Source organism: Canis aureus, chromosome 10, assembly GCF_053574225.1.
Source record: "Canis aureus isolate CA01 chromosome 10, VMU_Caureus_v.1.0, whole genome shotgun sequence".
Lineage (NCBI taxonomy): Eukaryota > Metazoa > Chordata > Mammalia > Carnivora > Canidae > Canis > Canis aureus.
The window spans coordinates 34,487,083-34,507,708 of record NC_135620.1 but is presented as its reverse complement, the minus strand read 5'-3'; the positions used below and the strand labels follow the sequence as shown (position 1 = coordinate 34,507,708).

The 20,626-nt window shown below is 33.3% G+C and overlaps 1 long non-coding RNA gene across 2 annotated transcripts in view; it reads left to right on the top strand.

The window, feature by feature from the left end:
• Window positions 1–1,580: 1,580 nt before the first annotated feature.
• Window positions 1,581–20,626, top strand: part of LOC144321641 (uncharacterized) — a 101,010-nt gene continuing 81,964 nt past the window's right edge. The window contains exons 1-5 of one of the 2 annotated variants that reach the window (XR_013387234.1): window positions 1,581–1,716; window positions 3,764–3,816; window positions 6,142–6,170; window positions 6,694–6,800; window positions 8,132–8,357. This is a non-coding gene — a long non-coding RNA (uncharacterized LOC144321641). Of the gene's footprint in view, window positions 1,717–3,763; window positions 3,817–6,141; window positions 6,171–6,693; window positions 6,801–8,131; window positions 8,358–20,626 lie in introns of those variants that run through there. The other variant, XR_013387233.1, reaches the window with a different exon arrangement.

Sequence of the window (20,626 nt, the reverse complement as noted above, 5' to 3'; positions counted from 1 at the left end):
TTGGAGAAAGAATAATAAATAGAACTCTGTCATGAAGTGGTTATGAGAGGGTGTTGGTGAATGTTGGGAAGAAGGCACCTGGGCTGATGGCCACATTATCTCAAATAGTTATTTAATGCTTTCAGGATATATAGGATTTTATATCATTGCTTAATTTCATTCAGGTAAGAAAATCAAAACTTGCACAAATAGAATAGCAGGGACAATATCTCAATTCAATTCTAATTCCAAAGTATGTGTTCCTAATATTGTGATGTCTGTTGACTGCATATGTTGAAAGGAGATGGGTGAATGTGAAAAAGCTATTTTGCAGTTTTTTGGTATTTTAATGTTAGAAAAGAGATGTTAGGCTATATTATTAAATGTTACTTTTAAATGACATCAGTATTGTGGATTTACCTATATTAGTTAGATCAGGAAATGGAAACCTAATAATATAAAGTAATAATTTGAGGCCCAAGGGGAAAATAAAAACAGATAAAATTTGCTTAAATGTCAAGTGGCAATTAGCTGTTATATAAGAATGCAGGTTTCTGAATTAATAATATCAACAGAATGAAACTTCTAATAGCCAATTAAGCTGAATTGTAGATACAGGCCTTCAGTAGAGTCCTTTGGTCTGCTGTTACTAAATCATACCCTTTTCAGAATACAAACTGATTGGGGTGCCTGGGTGGTTCAACTGGTTAAGCCTCTGCCTTCAGCTCAGGTCAGTGGGGCTGATCTGCTCAGTGGGAAGTCGGCTTCCCCTTCTTCTCCTGCCCCTCCCCCTGCTCCTTGTTTCTCTCTCAAATAAGTAAATAACATCTTTTAAAAAAGGGAATACAAACTGGTTATCATCTTCAGAAGATGATTTAATCACTGCTTTAATACAGATTTATGTAAACCATACCTGCATCATTAGTGAAATCTTAGAAACTTAAGAAGTCCTCATTAAATCTGTTATGAAATTCAAGATTTAAAATTAGAGAAAAAATTAAATATCTCTTCATTCTATTCTATTTCATATAACTTGCAAAAATTTTGAGAACTTTCAAAAATTGAGGAGAGAAGCTTATTAGAAATCCATCTCTCCTATATTTGCATGTGTATGTAAGCATGCTATGTATATATGTGCATTTTTATGAGTATTGGAACATATATGCATGCACATATATTATTTATGTGTACATACATATATATTCAATCAATACCTTTGAATATACGAATACATATAATATGTCTACATATCCACAAAGTCCTTGTATGTGTATTAAATAATTGTGTGGTTTGTTTAAGGCATTCTTTTTAATAAACTTTTAATTTGATAATATTTGTATATCTGCGAGAACAATGCAAAGATAGTTTGGGGGGTTTCCATATACTTTTCCCTATTTTTAACATTTTAAATTGGTATGGTACATTTGTCACAATTAATGAACCAATATTGATACATCATTATTATTTTTTTTGATACACTATTAACTTAAGTCTATTTTCTATTTGGATTTTCTTAACTTTTTGCCTAATGTCCTTTTGCTGTTCAGGGTTCCATGTAGGACATCACATTACATTATGTTGTCATGTCTGTGTAAGTTCTTTTGGCTCTGACAGTTATAAGCACTCTTCTATGGCTTAACCTTCAGACAACCCTACAGGTTTGAGAACTATTTTACAGATAAGGAAAACGATGACTTTCGGGCACATGAAGTAAGAATACACGGGAATTTAAATCAGGTCTATGATATTTTTGTATCAATTATTTTTATAGTATAACCTCAAGTCACTATTATTTACATGATTTTACCCAAACTAGCAACTAACTAAATGTTAATACAATGAAGGGGTATTGAATTACATATAACTTTTCAAAAAAGTACAAAATAAAGATATATGCAAAAATAGAGTAGTGGGTTGCCACATTTTGGTAGTATTCTATTTTGATTATACATTTAACATAATACACATATTATGCATCCAAGATTGTGATGGTTTGTTCCATCACAGATACTGAGATTTCCAGTCTCTCCTGTCAAGGGAACCAGATGTTCAGAACTGTGGCTATGAGTGCTGAAACTGAAGATTCCTTGTCTATTCTTCTAGAGTTAGCAGGGCTGTTCATCTCAAGATCCACAGGATTTGGGGCAATGAACACTTCAAGGGTGACTCTGACACTGGTGATTAGTGTTCTTTCCTTGCCTTCTCCTGAATTTCTGGATGCTATGGTATAAATGTTCATGTGCACTCCCCCCATTCATATATTGAAATTTTAATCTTCAGAGATGCTGGCATTAGGAAATGGGGCCTTTGGGAGGTGCTTAAGTCATGAGGGTGGAGCCTTCATAAGTGGAATTAGTGCTTTATGAAAAAACCCACAGAGATTCCTTGCTTTTCTTACCATGAAACGACTCAAGGAGAAGGTACTGGCTATGAACCAGGAAGAGAGTTTTTACTGGAATAAGACCATTCTGGCAACTTAATCTTGATTTCCTAGTCTTCATAATGGTGAGAAACAAAGTTCTGTTGTTTACAAGCTACCTAGTAATATTTTTTAAATAGCAACCTGAATGGACTAAGACACTGGGCCTCCAAAGACTCAGATATGATTCTAGAAAGGATTAAGACCTCCAGCATGTGACTGAGAAACAATCTTTTCCAGCTCTGTGTCAGTTATAAGTCAGATTTAGCTGATTCAAACAATAAAGATGCAAAGTTGTTATGGGGATTTGTTTGCATCATTTTGTTGTGTACTATTATTTTATTTTGAAAGAATCATAAGACTGAAAGTTTTAAGGGAATATTTATTTTATTGTTTTCCAAGAGTCTGTTATGAAATATTAGTAATATGCAAAAATAAATGTTGAGAGTCATAACACTAGTTTTTTTTAACATGTATAAATAGTATCAGAATATATCATAGGTATCAATGACAAATATCATTTACATGATATTTATAAAGCTTACATGTGTTTATTAAGGGCAGTGTTAAAGGTATTTTGTAGTAGGAGACATAGTCAAAACAAGATTGAAAACCCCTACTTTAATCCCATATGCTTTGCTTAAATATCCAGAGATGGAAAAGTCACTTCCTACCCCAACCAACCAACTCAATGTTGAAAGAATGCTAAATAAACATACGAGCATACTTCTTTTGTTGAGTTGAAATACACCTTCCTATGATCTCTATCCTTTGTACACTGCCTTTTTAAGCATTAAACAATGTTCCTAATCCTTATGCTCCACCTTAGTTTTTTATTTACTTGAAAAGTTATTTTCAACATTGCTTTACCTTGGCTAAATATTTGTATTTCATTTGACCATTCATAAAAACAAAATATTCCCATCTCTCATATCCCCAGCTTTTTGTGTTTTTCTATATTCCATAAATATATAATTGTGGAAAAACTTATCATGATTTGTAAATTCAAGGCTTTGTGATATCAAAATCTTTTATAATTGCAAATACATGCACATAGTATTATAATGAGCTATTATCAAATTATTTGTAGCTCTTAATTACTTCTGACAATTGAAGGAGAAATATACATACTCTGGAAAGTGGTATAAATGCAGCAACTTGCGCAAATCACATTTGTCAACATTTTCATTTGCTGTCTAGTCCAAGCATTTGATCCTACAGAATTTGAAACTTAGAGTGCTTTTAATGGATACACTGTATATACCTAAAAGCTGAGTAAAAAGAGAAGCAGGAGCAAATAGAAAATTACCATATAAAACCTGACTGTCAGTTTCAATTTAGATCTTTCGACTCTTATTACTCAAGGTTAAGCAAGTATACCTCAGAGCTGCTGCAACAGGCAAGCAATTCCAGAAGGGGTAAGTAGCTTGGTCACTTGATTTCCCAAATATCTTTCTTTTGCTGCAGATGGAGCATGGCCCACTTTCCACAGCCAACTTTATCTCTGTGATAAGACATCAATACAATTTAGTGTCATGGGCAATTTGTATTGGATCAGTTACATGCTGGCTTAATAGAGCAGAAGTTTTGACATTATTATGAAACATCTACATCATAAAAGTTATAAAAAATCCTGTCCATTGGCCTACAATAATTTGACATTTTGCTCTGCTCACTAGATGAGGCCAAATTATAGATTTTCTTTTTAATGTTGAAGGGTTGATTCACTTCTCATTAATTAAATCTCCAAAGTATTTGGAATTAAGCTGTCAGGTTTTATAAATGAAGCAAAAGGCATTCTAATTTCTCATTCTGAGTATCTCAGAATTTAAATTACAGCTCTAGGAGAAGAACAGAACACTACAATTGGGCTCGCTATTTGAACATCACCACAGAAAAGAGAGAATAATGTATTTCTATTATTTTGAGATAAATAATAATGAAGTGGGTATTGGCAGTAAAGCATCGTTCAGCTAAAGCAACGTACTGAACCTACATGCAGTACCTAGTCAGATAACTTTGCAGAGAGAATCTGGGCATGCCCATTAGAAGATTTATGTTGTAAATTCACCCAAAACACAGTATATCTTCATCCATTACTCTTAGAACTGAGACTTCCTTGGTTTTTGAAACCTAACGGTAAAGCACTTCAGATATACTAGAACTGCATCCTCAAACTGAATCAAGCTAGCAAACATTTGGTTGGGGTGTGTATATAATATATACATACATATATTCATACATATATGCACTGAGAATAAAACAGGAGACAGAAGAAATAGAAATGTGTCACTACCCAGAAGTTTAAGATCTACTAGGGCTCTAGGAATGTGATATATGTCAAAGCCAATTAAAAACACCACAAAAACAAACAAAAAATTAGAGGATATAATTGAATCTCAAGGAAAACAACATTTTAAATGGCCTCGATGGGACACCTGGGGGGCTCAGTGGTTGAGCACCTGCCTTTGACTCAGGGCATGATCCCAGATCCTGGGATTGAGTCTCACACTGGGCTCCCTGCAGGGAGCCTGCTTGTCCCTCTGCCTGTGTCTCTACCTCTCTCTCTGTGTCTCTCATGGATAAATAAATAGAATCTTAAAAAAAATTAAATGGGCCTTGAAGAAAATATAGAATTCAAATTGTTCAAAACAATTAAGAAAGAAGGACTTTCAAATGGGATTATTAAATATTAGGGGCTTCTCCAAAATTCCTTAATTCTAAGAATTATTGGGGAGTGTCTTAGTTCATTCAGGTTTTTATGATAGAACATCACAAAAGGAGTGGCTTATAAGACAAATTTATTTCTCACAATTCTGGAGCCTATGAAGTTCAAGATTAAGATATCCTCAGATTCAGTGTTGGGGAGGCCCTGATTCCTTGTTCATAGGAGGCCCTTTTTTCGCTTTGTCCTCACAAGGAGGAAAGGGGGCTTCTTTCATAAGGGCACTAACCCCAGTCACAAGGTCTCTGTCCTCATAACCTAATCAAATTCCCAAAGCCAAATACCATCACATTGGGCATTAGGATTTAACAGATGAATTTTGGAAGGACACAAACATTTAGTCTAAAGCAGAACAAATGTTAAAAGGTGGTATATCACCATACTGATGAATTAAGAAAGTCATTGAATGTAAGAAGTTGGGTCAGGTTCAATATTTTTAATAAAAATGAAGAAAAACAACTGAAAACCCATGATCTATTTTCCCTTCTTCTGTTCTCTTTATAGAAAAATTCTGAAAGACTGTATTCTTCATGAACCTAATTTGGTATTTCCTCCTATATTCTCTTGAATACTTAAGAAAATCAGGCTTTCCCTCCATTTTACTCATACTTTTACGAAGGGCAAGAAAGGTTTCTGTGTTGCCAATTCCAATGTCAGTTTTCAGTATTCTTTTGTGAGTGACCAGATGTCTCAGTATCCATGGTAAAACTGGGAGATTTCTGAGTAAAATGGGACAGTTGGTCACCTCCTCCTTTTGGTTCTATTTTCTTTACTTGACCTAAGGAACCACACTCTTGTTCCTTGTCCTGCAACTATCACAGGCCTCTACTTTGCTGGATTCTGTCTCTCTGACCTCATTGTTATCATCCTGCAGCTCCATCACTTTGCATCCACTCTGGCATCCATGCTATTCCTAGGCCACCAGAACTAATGCCATCAAGAAATTCACATTTGTCTCTACTTTGTCTCTAATGCTCTAATGTTGTACCTATAAATATCTGCATTTTATTTCATTCAGGTCTCTGCAGTGATGTCACCTTCACAAAGGTAACACCCATGACTACGTATTTGCATATATCACACACATGTTCTCTATTACTTTCAGCTTTATTTTTCTTCATAAACTTTATCACCATCTGATTTTATTATATTTAGATTTATAAATATATACTATTTTTAATATATCAGCATTTAAAGTAATAAAAGAAACATAATAACATTAAAATGTACATGTTTTTGGGTTGCTGGGGTGGCTCAGTGGTTCAGCATCTGCCTCCAGGTCAGGGCATGATCCCAGGTCCTAGGCTCAAGTCTGCCATCCCGCTCTCTGCAGGGAACCTGCTTCTTCTTCTGCCTATGTCTCTGACTCTCTCTATCTGCATCTCTCATGAACAAATAAAACTAAAAAAAATGCATGTTTTTTTCAATAGAATGGAAACATGGAGAGTGAGGGTTTTTTAAATATGTTTATTCTCTCATCATTATATCTCTAGCATGTAAGATAATGTAAGATGGAATAACTGAAGTTCAAAAGTATTTGCTGAGTAAATGAGTTGCTGCTCTCTTTCAGGCACCATTCTAGACAGTTTATATGAATTAACTATTTGGTCCTCATAGCAACCCACTGAAGATGGTAATATTATTGACATTTTACAGAGGTCAACACCAAGTAAAATGGTAAGACAGATTTAAACATAGATATTCCTGATTTTATAGTTTGGGTATTTGTTATTATTATTATTATTATTATTATTATTATTATTATTAGAGAAAGAGAGAGCATTCACTAGCGGTGCGGGAGGAGGGACAAATGGAGTGAGAGAGAGAATCTTAAGCAGGCTCCACACCCACCATGGAACCTTACTCAGGGCTCGATCTTATAACCCTGAGATCATGACCTCACTGAAATCAAAAGTCAGTTGCTTAACCAACTGAGCCACCCAGGTGCTCCCAGAGTTTTGGTGTTCAAATACTACATTATGTTGCCTTTTGTGGGCTTATAGAATAACTGCAAGTGAGGGAGTGGCTGTTTACTAAGGTTAGGTCAATTATTTGGAAATTGAATTTAAAAAAGACAAAAATTCTACATTAGATCATATGATAACTCTAACTTTTTGAGGAACAACTAAACTGTTTTTCACATGGCTACACCATTTTACATTTTTACTAACAAAGTATGAGGGTTCAAATTTTTCTATATCCAGATAACATGTTATGACAAGCAAAAGTAGACCAACACAAAAGGTCACATGTTGTATGATTCCATTTAAATGGAATTTCCAGGTGCCTGGGTGGTTCAGTGTATTGGGCATCTGACTCTTGATTTTGGGTTAGGTCATGATCTCGAGGTCATGAGATAGAGCCCTACATCTGGCTCCACACTTAGCACAGAGTCTGCTTGAGATTCTTTCTCTCCCTCTGCCCCTTTTCCCCATGTCTTTAGTTAATTAATTAAATTTCCAGAATATGCTAATTCATAGAGACAGAAAAAGTATTGGCTAACAGACTAGGAAATGAAGGGAATGGGAGTGACTTCTAATGGATAGCAGGTCTTTTTGGGGGTGAGAAAAAGTTCAGAACCATATAGGAGTGATGGTTGTACACCCTTGTGAATATTACTAACAACCACTGATGTGTACAATTTAGAAGAGGTAGTTTTATGATATGTTATATGTCAGATGTATCTCAAAAAAAAAAGGCAAAAATGACTAAAGTTTATCAAATGATTGAAGTAATTAAATTATTTATTGGCTGTTACTAGGAATTTTTAATTACATGTTCTGATTTCTAATTTCCATGAAAACAAATACTTCTGTCTTATATCCACTGGTGTATCTCGATGTTGATGAAGTTATAAATTACCAATAGCAATGCTGTCAATTTGTTCATATGGATGTTGTATCCAACAATTTTCTTGAAATCTCTTATTTTAATATAGTCTTCATATGTTAATGAATTTTTTATTGATGGTCATATTGTCTAAATATTTTTCCTCTCTATTATTGTAGCTACTACTTATTTTTTAATGCTAGTGGATAAAGTCTCCAAGAAATACTGATTGTAAACCCTGGTATCAGGTAACCATATAATGTTATGGATCTTAGAGAAGATATTCTAATATTTTGCTTTTAAGTATTGTGTTTGTTTTAGAATTTTCCTAGTTCCCTTTCATTTGGTTTTGGAAATTACTCTCTATCCCTAAGCTGTTGAGACTTTATTTTTTATTATGAGTTTTTGGCTTAATATCAAATGTGTATTTTTGTATTCCAGTATAATTTTAAATGTAGCAACTTCTCTAATGTTAATGTGGTAAATTGCACAATTGCACTAAAGAGCTTTTTTTTTTTTAAAGATTTTATTTGCTTATTCATGAGACAGAGAGAGAGAGACAGAGGCAGAGACAGAGGCAGAGGGAGAAGCAGGCTCCACATGCAGGGAGCCTGATGTGGGCTTCGATCCTGGGATTCTAGATCACACCCTGAGCCGAAGGCAGATGCTCAACCGCTGAGCCACCCAGGTCTCCCGCATTAAAGAACTTTCTAATAACAAAACATTTTTGCATTCCTTGAACAACCCCATAAAGGATTAGAATGTACTTTTAAAACATTGCTTGATGCTGTCTCCTGTATCTTACTTGTGATTTTCTTTTAATCTCTATTTAAACATAAACGCGAATGTAAATTTTCTTTTGTACTGCCCTTGTCTGGTTTTCATCTGGATAAGATTACCTTATTAAGTGAACTTAAATACTTTCCCCTTTTTATTAGTTTCTGGAAGTTTATGTAAGCAAGAGTTCTTTTTTTTTTTTCTTTTTTCTCCATAAATTATTATTATTATTATTAATTATTTTTATTTTGGTTCTTGTAGTTTATTCAGCTTATGGACTCTGGCATAATTATCGACTTTTTTTTAGTTTGATATATACTATGGATTAAATTTCTAAAACAGTAATAAGATCAGATTTTCTTTTTAAATTTATTTTGCTTAATTCTATTTTTTCTTTTGCTTAAGTCTATTTTTCTAGATAATTTTCTGTATGTTTTCAATCTTGTTTTTTATTCTTCACCTTTATTCCATGTCCTCTCTTTTAGTGTCTGATATTGGTAATCTATGCCTTCTTTTGTTTTCTTTCAAAGATCCAGCTTTGTCATTTTTTTAATTTTTATTTTTAATGAAGAATGGCTTTTCATTCTTTTTAATGTTTCCTACCATTCTTTTATTTTCCATTTTGTAAATCTCAGTCTTTAAGTCTGTTGGTTCCTTCCATCGACTTTCTCTAGGATTATTTTATTATTCTTTTTCTAACTTCTAGATTTGGAAGCAAACTCATTACTTTTAAGGTTTTTCTTTTCCAATAAAAATACCTAAAACTATAAATTTTATTTTTTATTTTTTAAACTTTTTATTTCTTTTAAAGATTTTATTTATTCATGAGAGAGAGAGAGAGAGAGAGAGAGAGGCAGAGACACAGGTGGAGGGAGAAGCAAGCTCCGTGCAGGGAGCCCGATGTAGGACCAGATCCCAGGACTCCAGGATCATGCCCTGGGCCAAAGGCAGGTGCTAATCCACTGAGCCACCCAGGGATCCCCAAAACTATACATTTTAGTGCAGTTATCATAATTGCATCTTTCAATTTTAGATGTATTTTAATTGCCTTCTTTCTCAGGCCTAAAAATATTTGGTACTTTCTATAATAATTGTTCTTTTACCTTTACTATAGATTGTATAGTAGTTTGTGTTTTAAAAAAAATATTTCCTTTTTCTCATTTCTAAGCTCATTACTTTATGGGAAGAAGCTGTGGACTGCACATTTTCAGATTTTTAGTGTTTGTTGACAACAATCTAATGAAGTAGATACTGTAATTATCCCCACTTTGCAGATGATAAACTGAAGCACACAGCAGGCAAGAAGAGTATCCATTATTATACAAAGATTGGAATTGGAAATTAAATCCAGGCAGTCAGTCTATAGGTATTTCTTAGTATATATTATTTTAACATAATTTTTACTTCTTCTCTCACCCTTACAGTGTTTTCATTACATTTTTTTAGATTTTGTAGAACATTTTACTACCTCCACTTCTCATAGAGTTTATCTCCTTTTTGTTGGGTCTGATACCTCCATTATCAATGAATGCTCTCATATGGTTCTTAATTTTATGATTATGATAATTTTATGTTAATTTGTAGCCAGGTTTTCAGTACTGGGGAAATGTCAATTTTTTTAAAATTTTTTATTTATTTATGATAGTCATACAGAGAGAGAGAGAGAGAGAGAGAGGCAGAGACACAGGCAGAGGGAGAAGCAGGCTCCATGCACCGGGAGCCCAACTTGGGATTCGATCCCGGGTCTCCAGGATCGCGCCCTGGGCCAAAGACAGGCGCCAAACCGCTGGGCCACTCAGGGATCCCTGTCAATTCTTTTCCACGCTCAGATCATTATATAGAAGACATGATTTCCTGCACTGGTGTAGAAATGAATGCTGTAGAGAGATTTTCCAATCTTTAATGGAGGGACAGGTCATTCTGTTCCTAGTTTTCGCTGCACACGGTTTTTATCTGTAGCTAGTTCCCTGCTTTCCACTGGCTCATGACCATATTTATTGTCTCTATTAGAGTGCTAGAGCTAATGTTCTCTCTCTCTCTTTTTAAAGATTTTATTTTTTTATTCATGACACACACACACACACACACACACACACACACACACAGGCAGCGACATAGGCAGAGAATTAGGCTCCCTGCAGGGATCCCGATTAGGGACGGGATCCCAGGATTCCAGGATCATGCCCTGTGCTGAAGGCTGACTCTCAACCACTGAGCCACCCAGACGTCCCATAGATCTAACATTCTCAGCTGCAGAAAAGAGGAGGAAGACTTACCTTTATGGTTTGAATCAAGCTATTTATTAACCTAATATAGTCAATGAATTAAACATTATTGTTATATTTAATTTATCTCTTTGAAGTGTTTTTTTTTAATTTCTGTGTTGAAATTAAAATAGATCTTTGTGTTTCAGCTTATTATTATATTATGCACAGAAGGACTAAACTGAAAGATGGTAGTGGAATCATCTTCAATTAGGCATCTATCCTAATACTTCTGTTCTTTGCACATGATCAAATGAAGATGAAGTCATTAGAGTAGGCCCTTATCGAATATGATTGTATCTTTATAAAAAGGGCAAATTGAGACAGGGAGATAGACATAGGAACAATGTTATGAGATGATGAAGGAAAAGATTAATGTGGTGTAACTGTAAACCAAAGTGCCCCAAAGACTGTCAGGGAGCCACAAAATGTGAGAAGAGAAGCATGAAACAGAATCTCCCTCACAGCCTTCAGAAGGAACCAACCATATTAGCACCTTGATTCCAGACTTCTAGCCTCCAGAACTGTAAAACAATACATTTATATCATTTTAAGTTATCTAGTTTGTGATACTTTGTTAAGGCAGTTCTAGGCAAACTGACACAGGTGTTGTTTGGCCAAAGGGCATCACAAATACCTGAGTCTAGTCAAAGATTTTACTCTTTCTTACATGTGTCTGAGAGGAGTATATGAAGGTAGAATAATAATTTGCAAAAATACTTGTTTTCTATTAATAAATGTTGGTCTGAAACCTCAGGGTAAGATTCAGTAAAGCAAAATTGACCATGAGGACAACTTCTTTAGCTTAAGATAAAAAGACACTGAAGTAGATAAAAGTACTTGCATTTTTCACTGAGTTCTTAGTTGATTAACATATTTTACAAAGCGTGACAAATAAAACTTGGTCAAGACAATTCTAGGTCATCTCACACACTGCAGAAAATAGACATTTTGGGGGAGGGTATGGGAGATTTCCAAATTTATTTATAAATCTAGCTTCATGAAAGCAAAAGTAGTCCTCTAGATTAAGATTATTTGGAATAGCAGGGAAAATGCAAACTATCCCTACTTTATGAAATGTTACTGACTTGAACCATAACAAGACTGTTTCTTGAGACTAAAGAGAAATAAATTTTTACTGACTTGCCACTGGAAGAAGAGGGAGGGAAAAATGTATCAGCACAGAAAGAAACAGTACTTTCTTTTATCTAAAGTCCAAAACCATGTAATGTAAAATATTTATAGCTCTTTTTAAAGCATATAGGCTCAGTTATTCTGAACAAATCTTTGTTATCTTTATAAAGTTCTTATTTCCAAAAGAATTCATGTGCTGTCTAATAGAGCTATTTGAGCTAAATGGGCCCAATCTGCCTGTTAGAATCAAGGTTCTATTTTAAAGAGTAGTCAGACCTTAGCTTTTGATGAAGATGATGATAGATATATTATTAAGATGTATCAGTATACAAGGCAGGATGCTAAAGAAATGAAGAAACCAATCCCATGTGACATGAGTAATAATCCAAGTAAAGCTGATATTTTTTTCCAAATATTTATTTCTAAACACAGTATTATACTTCAACAGCATCTCCATGCGTTCAGAATTCTCCTTAACCAACATTTATGATTGTTAGGAGAAGTTAAAATGTATACTATTTATTTTCAAACCTATACTTAGGTGGTGTGTTGTAAAGAAAACCATCTAGGTTACTGGTAGGGGAAAAAAAAAGCAAACAATATAATAGTAATATCTGTCCAGATACTTTATTTGGCACAGTTTCATTTCATTCCAACATTCTAAAATTCCCTCTGTGTCAAAAGATTTGAAAGATTGGAATTACTTTTCTTAGCTTTTCTACCAGCAGGGTTTCAGTTAGAGTTAGCTGATGAAAAGAACTTCCGAGAGATGGAAAGTGGAGTATGAAAAATAAGCTATTATTCTTTGGTGAAAGCTTAAAGCAAGCATGTGGCATATGTATGTGATAAATGTGGGGTTTTTGCGAGGGCTGTTCAAGCATCTCCCTAAGAATCTGTACCCTCTGGTGCTTCAGAAGCTACCATCACCTGTGCTGCCTCTCTTGAGATTTTGAACTTTCCAATTTTCTAAGAAACCAATACATCCTCATTAACCTTTAGTCCCCCAGCCCTTCTAATTGTAGTTTAAGCTTCAAATTCTTACTTGAAATACATAGAGTGGTTCATGTATAAATGATAAATCCTAAGTGAGACAGAGAAAAATCAAAATAATATGATGTCAAAAATCCAGCTTTGAATTAAAAGTAATTTGGCATATAAGGAAACATATTGATGTAAAGAATAGTGAAGGAAAAAGAGACCAAAGAGAGAGAGAGAGATTAATGGGAGCTTCACATAATGGAATTCCCTATCACAGATTCTAAAATAATACTTAAAATACTAGTGTATAGAAATAAAAGACAAGATTGACAATGGTGATCTGAAGATTTGCATTTTAGCAAGTTCCTTGGTATTGGTGATGCTACAGGCTTAGGTACTCCATTTTGAAAAATATTGCTTTAGAGAATGCTGCCAGAGTGTGGATTCCCCTTCTGTTGTAGAGGATGCTGTCAGCAGTTGAATATCTGTTTAATTAAGTTTTATCTGCTCATCCCCCAGCTTCTCTGTACTTCAATCCCAATAATTCATACTGCAACTTCTTTAGACCACTTTATTTTGCCCAGGCATGGAAAGAACCAAAATCATTTGCTAAGTTTTGTCCCCCTTGAGTATCCTGTATTCAACAACGACATATTGATAAAAGAATTTAAAAGCACGGCTCATTTTCTGAGGTAGTGGACAAGCCCGTCTGCTATTTACAAGCCAGAGTTTCCTGTGGCAGCAGGAGATGGGGATTCCATGTGAGATCATACCCCTGGCTTGGCCTCTTTCCCTTTCCTATCCCATATCCGTTCTCCTTCCTGTTTCTTTTTGACTAACTTTCTTAATAAATCAAGTGTACAGGTACCCGAAAACTCCAGAAAGTGTAGTATCTGGTAGGTTGTTTTTAATGATTTTTTTTGTTTGGTTTTTGTTTTTGTTTTTGTTTTTAACCTCTTAGTTACTATTATTTAGTCCGATCTCTTGTTATATATAACTTTTGAATGAATGCCAGATATTGTTTGATAAAAAATGCACTGCCCAGTAAAATATCCATGAACTACATGTGACTATTTAAATTTAAATTTAAATAGTGAAATGGAATTTAAAATTAAGTTCCTAAGTCATAATAGATAATTTTTCAGGGTTCATTAGCCATATGTGGCTAGTGGCTACACATTTGGGCAGGGCAGCTTCCACAGTGACAGAAAATTTTATTGGAAAAGGCTATTCTAGAGACTTTGGTTGATGTCATTTTCCTACAATGAGAGTTTATAAGTAGTCTGATCATTATTCCAATTGAGGATAGCAATAATTAGACATTGCATTTAATTTTTTTAAGGTATATCATTTTTGGTTTGATTTTACTCAAGATGCATCCCATATGAGGGCTCAAATAATAACCTGGTGGTTTCTTAACTCTGATCTTTGTATTCCCAGCACAGTGGAATTCCTGAAGGTATTTAATAGTCCTATTTCTTTTTAGCTGGTGTATTTTACTTGTATACTAAAAGCCTCATGTACAGTCTGAGACAACTGAAAATTCTTTGGGGAAGTGGGTGGGGTGCTAGGACAGATTTGGCCTCACTTCTCTGCAGTTCTTTTTTTTTCTATAGGATCTTGTCTCCTCAAGATTGGATTGCTTTAGTAGCCCTGAACTTCATTCAGCTTTCTCTCTATAGCCTCGTGACTCTCCTAGAGACTCTGGGCTTAAGAGCTCTCTCTTAAGAAGTGATAGACTTGAAGAAACCTTTACAAAATGTTGACCTTACTTCAGAAAAGTTTTCTTCTCTTTTATATATAGGCCTTTCAAGAGCTGCCCTGCATGCTGTTCCATGCCCTTATTTTGTAGCTCAACAATGATAAAATTGTCTTTGTTTCACCCCTAATTCTTTTTAAGTTTTTATCTTAATTCCGGTTAATTAACATACAATGTTTTATTAGTTTCAGGTGTACAATATAGTGTGTACAATATAGTGATTCGGCACTTCTCTGCATCACCGGTACTCGTCACAAGTGCTCTCCTTAATCCCCATCACCTATTTCCTCCATCCTCCCGCGCACCTCCTCTCTGGTCACCATGACTTTGTTTTTTATAGTTAAGAGTCTGTTCCTTGTTTTTTCTCTCAGTCAACTCCTAGCACCTCTCCATTATAGATTGCTTCCATGAAGAGAAAGTTGGAGGATACATAGAAGGATTTTATAGTCCAAACAAGGCAGTAAACACAAAGAAAAAAAATTCACCTACCGCTCAGATGTATCATTACTTTAATTATAACTGACTTCTCTATCCCCAGGGATACTGAAAATGCAGTCTAGGTGCATTCCCAGAGAGAAGGGAAATGGGCTTCAGTAAATACCTGACAATCTTTGCCCCAATAGAGAAAAACATTTTCCTCTCTATAGTCTGTAAAAAAAAACATGCTATGGTCTCCTGGGAACAAATTCTGTCTTGTTGCCTGACCCAGAAAGAAGATGAATAAAGAGGAAGATATCAGAAAATGACAAACTGAGACATTATAGTTACCTTTATTTCTGTTGAAAAGAATTTTGAGGCTATCCCTCTGCAATAGACACACACATATGTACCCATACATCAACAAAACAAAACAAAAAAATAAGATCCAAATTATTCTCGTATATATATTTTTCTTTCCCCTGCATTGTGCTATATTACATGTTTTAATTGCTAATAGTATTACTGAAGTTCAGTAACTTAATGTTTTGTTCTTCCATTACTTAATGTGTGAGCTACATGTATTGTAACCATAATTAATGTAAATGAAGAACAACGCATGTAACATCATGTAAAATGTTGAGAAAGCAACATGGTTAAAAGTTGTCAGTTAATTATTTAAATAAATTATAGTATTTTAAAGATTGCTTTACTTATTTTATGAGTGTTAGCCAGAGTCTCAAGTATGTAATCAGAATTCAGCAAAGTGGGATGTGCTTTTGGCTCAATGATACATTTCCAATATGTTATTTAAGTTGACTGGTTTATCCTAATATGTCTGTTTCTTATATTGTTAGAAGTTTTTAAAAGGAATTGATCGATACTGAAATCTGCTAAAACTCATGATAAAAGAATATAAAAGAATTTCATTCCTAGAGTTCTCCTCTTGGATCTTCAGCTCTATAGCAAACCTATTTATACAAAAATTTTCCTAAGAGAGGTCAGTTACAAATGCATTCAATCTTTCTCACTGATAGGAGGGGAAAATTAACTTCAATTAACATTACTAAAAATGTGTTAAACTCAAATATGTCTAAAAACATTTTTTGCATTCACAGTTAAGAGATTTAATTAGAAATAATATAACAAGTATTTCTAGTATCAAACATATTTTAGAAGAAAGGAGCTTAAACATTTGGAAATTATACTGGAATATCTGCCAACATATTAAGTTGCATAGTTCACCATTTATTATTTATTTCTCTAAAATAGGTAATTAACTGCCAGAGAGGAGATGTCATGGGTAGAGGGATATGATATCCATGTCTAGGGTGCTTTGAGGATAAAATAACTTCGTGGAAAATACAGTTTAAATGTAAAAGTATATATGGCTAAATGTGTCCTTTTCTCCATGGTACTTTATATTTCAAATATATTTCAGTGGAATTTTTATAAAAGCACATATTGATGAAATCATTTTTATTTTTCTATTGCTCACTATGGAGCCTGGAATTTAGAAAAATGCTAGTGAATACCTCTGAGCCACAGAACTACATCTGAATAAATTATAATTCTTATTTTCTGGATGCTGTCTCTTATGATTATATATGCAATAATTTTTGAACAGTTCTCTCTTGGCATGCTTGTTCCAGCACAAGGCTGTTGTATTGTTCCTAAATTCTTGTTTCACAGCCTTACTCATTTTCTTGGTTGAACTATAAACATTTCAGTCCTTTTCTAGCTCTCCATATTTTTTTCCCTTGCCAATGGGATTATTCAATAATTGTTTTTGGTTAATAAAAAAAATATTCTTCAACATAAAACTAGCTTTTCTTCTTTAGTAAACTTGCAGTTAAAAAAACATATTTCCTAATAAATATCACTAAAATAGAGAATTTAAGACTTCAAAATACTGTAAAATTATTGTTATTGATTATATTAAAGCACTGCTCCATTGTCTTTTTAGTCTTTAAGATTAGCGCTTAGAAGCCTGATATAAACTTGACTTGTAATTTAAGGATGCATTTATCTTTTCTTTGTCTTTTTTCTCTTACTTTATAGGCTTTAATAACTTTTTTCTTGAAACTTGAAATTTTGTCAGGATATTGCTCTGCATGGATTTATTTTTATTCATTGTGGTATTCACGAAGTTGGGGATTTTCTTTAGATAAGATGTCATTTCTGGAGAGTAGATTCTGGGGTAGTGGTGGAAATAAGGATTTGAATATCTGCCTTTAATGTTACTGGTTATCTCCATAACTAAATAATATAATTATATGTAATTATAACTGTAAGTAACATAATTATATAATTATTTTTACATATTTAGTTTCTTATTTCTTGATCATAAGCAAAGTTTATTTACTCCTATGAAACTTAAAAAATTTTATCACTGATACTTTCTGTAGTTATATATGTGTAGATATACATGTACCTATATATATATATATATAGCTCTTTATATATATATGTATAATTATACATAATATATAGTTATCACCTGTGTCATGATCTGTTATTTTAGACACTTTCCCAATAAATATGTCAACATATCCATCTCCAAACATTATTTCACCACTTCTTATTCCCCATGTCTACCCATTGTACTATTGCAAAATTCATAGAACTTGTACTCTGGTAAATAAAATAAAATCTTCCAGAATATATTCATAGGTTAATTTTTAAAGCCAAAATTATGGTTATAAACATGTACTCCAGAAATAAAATGATGAGTTTTGGCTTATAGAGATGTATGTGTAACTCTATGTCATTATAATTCTGCTTCCCAAAGGAGAAATATATCTAATGAAAATTTGGAGAGGAGCATGGGGGAAAAAATCATAAAAAGGATTTTTAAAATTTGAATTTTGTTAAATAGCTAACTTCTCACTGACATTGGTTTGCATGGATTTTAAAAAGATTTATTTATTTATTTATTTATTTATTTATTTATTTATTTAACAGAGAGAGTACAAGTAGGGGGAGTGGCAGGCAGAGGGACAGGGAGAAGCAGGTTCCCCAAGGAGCAGGGACTCCTGGATCATGACCTGAACCAAAGGCGACATTTAACCTACTGAGTTACCCAGATGCCCATCTTGAGTTTTTGTCACCTCACAAACAGCTGATATGTAATTTTACTTTTAAATCATTACATTTGAAAAAAATATTATATTTGAAATAGTTTCTTTCTAAGTTTGATACATAATTCACATCTTAGAATTTTTAAATTTCTATCAAGAATGTTTTTATTTGAAGTCTTGGCAATTATTTTGGATTTTCTTCATCTCATCAGAGAATATTTTGAATTTTTAATTTCTGGAAAGTGGTTTTCCGTTTTCTTTGGTGTACTGAATAAATTGTTCCAGGAAGATTGAATAGATTACTCTGTATTTATAATCATTTTTGTCCTAAACTATTTCAGCCTAGTTGAAAAACTATTTTATCAGGGGTCTTCCTGGTCATCAGAGAATAATATATTTCAGACCTATTCACTTTTTGTAAACAATTGTTAACTGCAAAATATATATATGAATCAACTATTTTACAATACATAGCATGGATCCCTGGTTCTTGAAAGAAAGGAAACACACAAAGTGAGCTCTTCATTCATTCCAACTTTCTCTTTAAGGCATTTAAAAAAACACAGAGAAGTGGAGCCCAGACAAAGAGCATATGTATTATTTGAGCAGAGAAAACTGATCAGAGTTTAGGATAACTGAAATAGAAACTTAGCAGAAATGTGCAACTTAGCAGAAATGAGAAACACACAGAAAGGAAACTCCATGAGTATACAAATAAGTCTCCTTGGAATTTCTGCACAATGATTGACTAAACATGTTCAGGATAGAGGTTCTGGGATCAGATACAAGTAACACTTTAGATTTCTGACCATACAGAGTGAGGAAATCCTACTGAACAACATGTGTATTTAGTTAAGCCCTAGAAAGGCAAGATCTCAAAAGTAGAGGTACTGTAATCTTTCTTATAGATAGAACTAAACTAAGATTTCTAAGAAACCTTAAAAACAAGTATTGGCAATCACCAGTAAATTATTTTTCAAGCAGGACAAACTTAAAACTGTTGAAAGCAGATAGGAATATAATTTTAACAATAGCATCCATAACATCAGTCATACAGTAAGAATTACTAGGCATGTACAGAAGCAAGAAAATTTTACTCATTCTGAATTTTACACTACCCATAACTATTAAATTAGAGGATAAAAATGCCTTTTTAAAAACTTTTTTTCTTTTAGCACATTAATGATGTTCACCTTTTATGTCTTCCTCTCTTTGTTTCTCATTACGATTTAGTACTTACCCATCATTTTGTCATGAATATATTATTTTCTGAACTGAAGTAATTTGTTTACTAGATTTTGACTCTGATATATGTGTTGTATATTACTATATGATTCTTACCCTATATATAAAATTACATAATATTAATGTAAGAGATATGTGATAAATTCAGAATGGATATTGTAATCTCAGTGGCAGCAATGAAATAAATAAGTACATTTGTAAAATAAACTAAAACCATGACTAGAGCTAGAAAGATAAAAATACAGAGGAATATAATCTAAAAATATACTTTTTTTTTCCAAAAAAAGAGGTAGAAATCAAGAAGGAAGAAATAAAGAACAAGTGAAATAAGTAGAAAACAGATAGCTAGACAGTGGACCTAAAAATCAAGCATATCATTACATTAAAATGGCCAGTATAATATAATTTAAAACCAGCTATTATCAGGCTGATTAGAGAAACAAAATGCAAATATATTCTGCCAATAAGAAGTGTACTACCAACATAAAGACACAACTGGATTAAAAGAAAAGTTGCACAATTAGCAAAAACTACAGAATGCGAATTTTTCAAATTACTGAGATTTTGACCAACACAGACCATAAAACATTGTATTTTATTCAGAGACAAATCACATCAGCATTTTCTCTGATCACAGTGTAATTAAATCAGAAATCAGTAGCAAATAGCTTTTAGAAATTAAACAGCACACTTTAGAAAAATAACAGGTTGAAGAAATCAAAATGAAAAATTAAAAATATTTTAAAGTAATTGACAGTAAAAACACAAGGTAATAATTTACAAATGTAGCTAAACCAGTGCTTAGAAATTGTCAGTGTTTACATTAAAAGAGAGAGGCTAACTTTATTATGTGAGCTTCTACTTTAAGAAGCTATCAAAAAGAATAAAGTAAGTAGAAGGAAGAAATTAAAGTTAATTGCAAAAATCAATGAAACCCAAACTACTATTTTATTTATTTTTAAAGATTTTATTTATTCATTTGAAATAGAGAGCAGATAGAGAGGAAGTGAGAGAGAGAGA